Source organism: Vulpes lagopus, chromosome 6 (genome assembly GCF_018345385.1).
Source record: "Vulpes lagopus strain Blue_001 chromosome 6, ASM1834538v1, whole genome shotgun sequence".
Classification (NCBI taxonomy): Eukaryota; Metazoa; Chordata; class Mammalia; order Carnivora; family Canidae; genus Vulpes; species Vulpes lagopus.
In genome coordinates this window covers 69,240,130-69,244,803 of record NC_054829.1, presented here as the reverse complement: position 1 = coordinate 69,244,803, position 4,674 = coordinate 69,240,130, and the positions used below count along the sequence as shown (strand labels likewise).

The 4,674-nt window shown below is 44.5% G+C and overlaps 1 non-coding gene across 1 annotated transcript; it reads left to right on the top strand.

The window, feature by feature from the left end:
- Window positions 1-2,284: 2,284 nt before the first annotated feature.
- Window positions 2,285-2,387, top strand: LOC121493986. The gene has a single exon (XR_005988635.1). It is a non-coding gene; the product is annotated as a U6 spliceosomal RNA (small nuclear RNA).
- The last annotated feature ends 2,287 nt before the right edge of the window (window positions 2,388-4,674 follow it).

The window sequence follows — 4,674 nt, the reverse complement described above, 5'->3', positions numbered from 1 at the left end:
GGGGTCAGCTAGTGACAGGAAGGAGACAGCACCAGGGCTTCTTAGATCCCAAGATGATCTGTTTCTTCGTAAGTGCTGGTTATATAGTTGTGTTCGTGTTGTATACTTTTCCATTTGTATGTTATGTTACAATAAAAGATCTTTTACTCTGAAAGAAAAGGATCAAACACCAAAAATCATTCTGAGATACCTTCATGTTTTTCTAAAAAATGTAACCTTTCCTGGACAAAACTTTGTCACCAAACAGCGAGCTCAGTTCTACCACAGAACCAGCTACCCTGGGCTATTATCTTAGTAGTCACTGGTGGGGTTTTGCACCTAGCTACAAGCATTTCTAGAATTGGTAAGTGCAATACCTACAAAAACCCAACAAATACTTGAGAACCTCTTGCGCGCCAGGCATTGTGTCAGTTATGGGGGTTCAAACAATGGACAAAACCCAGTCATGCCCTCAGAGAACTCCTTGTCTAGTCTATTTCTAGACTTCCCTACTCTCCTGCCTTGCTCCACCTGGGCCCATCCCACACACTGTGCCGAGCCTACCATGTTTCTCAATCTTCCTCTCTTTCCTCTTGTGAATATACTAGCTTTCTACTCATGGAACCATACTTTGGTGGAGTTGAAATTGCTGGGACACCGAGGCAAGAAGCCAAGAAGCCGCTGGATTTCATATGTCTTTAGTCACGTACCCTTCCCATCTTCCAGATGCACGAATCTCTATCGTCTCTACTCCTGTTCAGCTGCTCACTGCCAACACTCAGCTGGTACCCGAAAACTCAGTTTGGATATGTACAACTCTGGACGCTGTATTAACCTTTTGGGTCACGATATGACCAGTGAACAAAGTAGCTCTTAGAATTATATCCAAGTGGCAGAAAACATTCAGCCATCATCCAGAAGTGCTCACCAGTGAAGTAAGAATTTCTCAGAAATATGCCTGTTGTTTAGATGCTGAGGTATTCTAACTTGGTGGTTCCGAACCTGGGGCCCTTGGACCTTCAGGTAGGAACCGGATCCTTAAGTTATTTGTAGTACGTTAAAAAGCCTTCCAGAAATTGCACACGTACCCGCAATAAGGCTTACAGGCTAGGTAAAAGGTGAGTGTTTATATTCGATTAGAAGTAAATAACCTGTGTGTTGTATACTTAGTTATTGCATGTTGATTACAGGTTCTGATTGGTGGTTTATCACGACTTTGAGAATGAAAACTGGTAAAACAACTTAATAACTACTAAGCAGGGGGTGTTCTCCTGAAATATCAGCTTCAAAATGGGTGTGTGCATGTGGCGGGGCCCGAGGGTGTCCCTGGGGTTAATAAGATAATAAAATGGCTTCACGGTAGTGAGAAATTGGGCAACTAGTGTCATCTAGTGTGAGGTGTCTGGCCCTTCTGCACGGCCAGCAGAGGGCGCTGGAATGAAATTATTCCTTCGAGCCGTCCTTGTTTCAAGGGCACAAGTGAACAGAGAGGACTAGGAGGAGGTCGAGGGCCTCTGCAGGTTGGGGAGCGACCACCTGGATGGAAGTCCGTTCCATGGGAGAGCTTTTCAGTGGGAGACAACACGCAACAAGGAAGGAACAGGGTTTTTTTTTTTTTTTTTTTTTTTTTTTTGTGGCAGTTCTGTTTTTACTGTGGTCTATATTTGCCCATGATTGTTCAGCAACAGACGGTCCCGGTGTCTGTCCGTTTAGGGCATAGCTTAAAGGATAAGCCCACCCCTGACCTCCTGAAGTGGCATTGTCACCAAAGAGCAGAGGTCTGAACACGTTGGAACAGTGAACTTGTCTTGACACTTCTGGGCTTGGTTCTTCCTCCTCCTCTCCTTACTCTTCCTCCGAGGGTGACCCTGATGGAATTATTTCAGGCATCAATAAGTTGGAGAGGGAGGTTCTTTGTGGTTGGGGGTTATAAATCTGCCCACAAGGTAGGAGGAGCCTGCTTCGGCATCCTGAAGGAGGCTCTGCCTCAGGGAAAAACGGGTCAGGGCAGCCTGGACTCCCATCGTTCCACTTCCTCTACCTGACTGATTCTCTCTCTCTGGAGAAACCGAGCATGGGTCATCTTGTCTCACTGCGTTTTGTAACTAGACATTCTACTGATTACTATTCTACAGATTCACACTGAGTTTCATTAGGACACTTAACCTGCTTAATTATAAGAATTCTTGTACTCATCATTTTTTCACATTTTTGATGTTCCGACAGTGTTCAAATTTGTTTACTCCAGCTGGATACTTGACTTTCAAACTGGTTAAATTTATTTGAACTTTTAAAAGTGGCTTTTGTGCTCGCTTCAGCAGCACATATACTAAAATTGGAATGATACAGAGATTAGCATGGCCCTGTGCAAGGATGATATGCAAATTCGTGAGGCATTCCGTATTTTTATGAGATCTGCTGCCATTGGGGAAGCGGATCTCATAAAATTTCCTGGGTCCAAAGTCAGCGGCTCACACTGCCAACTTGGAAAAAGCAAAGGCTAAAGAACTGGCCACTAAACTGGGCTAAGTGGACACTGTTGAAATTTCTGTACATAAAAGTAATAAGTTCTCTCTCAGCCAGTGTCCAAAAAAATGTGACTTTTTAAAAATAAGCACTCTGTGACTGGAATTGTAACCCTCGCATTCTGAGTTCACATAAGAGAACCGGAGTGGGCAAGCCACCTGGAGATGCTACTCCTTCTGTGGCTTCCCTAACCAAAGAGGTCTTCCTCACATGTGAATACTTCCAGTGATGGGGTGGGGGAGGATGCTGTAACTCGCAGGGAAGATTTTCTGGTCATGTGATATTAGAAATCTGCTTCTTTGAATTGTCCAACAATAGATGCAAGTTCTCCCTCTCCATTGTCCAAATATTTGAAAATTGCTATCCAATTTTCCCTTTGATTTTCTTTCCTGAAGGCAGAACATCTCAAGATATTTATTTTTATTTTTTAAAGATTTTGTTTATTTATTCATGAGAGAGAGAGAGAGAGAGAGAGAGAGAGAGAGAGAAACATAGGCAGAGGGAGAAGCAGGGTCCCTGCGGGGAGCCCCATGTGGGACTCGATCCCGGAGCCAAAAGCAGACGCTCAACCGCTGAGCCACCCAGGTGTCCCTCAAGATCTTTAATAATGTCTCTTATGACACAAGGTTTTTTTTCTCTCCTTTGTCATCATGATTGAAAATTTTTTATTTGTCTATAGCTTGTAAAATGAACTCTGTTCATATTCCTCTAACAGACAAGCAGACGCCCAGATTCTTGGGGGTTCATGGAGCATAGTCTGTTATGGAGGTGAGTCTGGAATGATCATGGGCCTGGGTTTGCAGCCAAGAGAAAGCCAGAAGTCAGTGATCTTAGGCAAAACTGAGATCCAAGGCCAAACTGATCATTCAAGCACAGCATCTGAATCTAATGTAACCAGGCCAAGAGGTAAGACACCAGCTAAGGAGGGGTCCAGAGCAGCAGAAGGGCTCCCTGAAACACTGGGACAGCCCCTGTTGCATCACAATAGGGTAAGGAAAGGACTCTATGTGCCTAGTGGTTTCTATTACTGTATCCACGGAGATTTGACCGGCCATTCTTAGCTCTAACTGAGGGTATCTTCTAAAGACATAACCAATAGGTGCAGATGATTCCTTAATGACAGACAGCTGGTGAGAAAGGGTTGCTTTCTATGGTGAGACATTTGTTGAGCTCAGTAAAGATTTTGTGGCTTTTTTCCTGTCACACAGAGGGGTGTGCACGTGGCTTTTCTGACACCATTCCTGATGCCAAATATGTGGGGTTTGCCCACACCAATTCTCCAGTTCTCTGACACCTAACAATTCAATCCAATTTCAGCACTATCCAGAATTAACACAGACCTCATGGGTCAAGGGCCCAGCTCCACAAGACTGCCCCACTTTAGACATCAGCTCCAAGTGGGGGTCCAGACTGTCCACCCTTCTGTGGGGCTAACTACAAATTTGAGGGTTCTCATGACTGTTCCCCAGGTTTGCTAATTTGCTGTAATGACTCACAGAACTCAGGAAGATACTTTAATGTTTGGCAGTTTATTATGAAGGATACAACTGGAGAATAGCCAAATGGAAGAGTACACAGGACAAATTTTGGGGTTGGAGGGGTGCCGAGCTTCCAAGCCCTCTCTGGGCATGCCTACCTCCCAGCACATTAATGTGTTCACCAACCCTGAAGGTCTCTGAGTCTCTGTTTCAGAGTTGTTATGACTCAATCTTTGGCTTCCCACCGCTCCCCAGAGACTGGGGTGAGCTGGGGCTGCGGCTGAAAATTCCCATTCTCTAATTGCTGTGTTTCAGCTTCCTGGTGACCAGTCCATATCCTGAAACTATCTACCTGCCGCAGCCCTGAATCACCGCATTAATAGGAACTCAGGTGTAATGAAAAGGGGCTCATTGTAAGTGACAAAAGACACTCCTCTATCACTCAGGAAATTCCAAGGGTTTCGGAGCTCTATGTCAAGAACTAGGGACAAATATCAAGTATATTTTTTATTACACCACAGAGTGACAGCAAGGTAGCCTGTAATCTTGACACTAAAGTTTCCCATTGAGAATGAAGTTAGGGAAATCAAACATGCAGTGCACTGGATCATGGAGCATTTGGATCTGGGAATGTTTGATGGGTAGTTTCCAAGCACTTGAGCTCAAAAAATGTTAAACTAGGTTTGGTGCC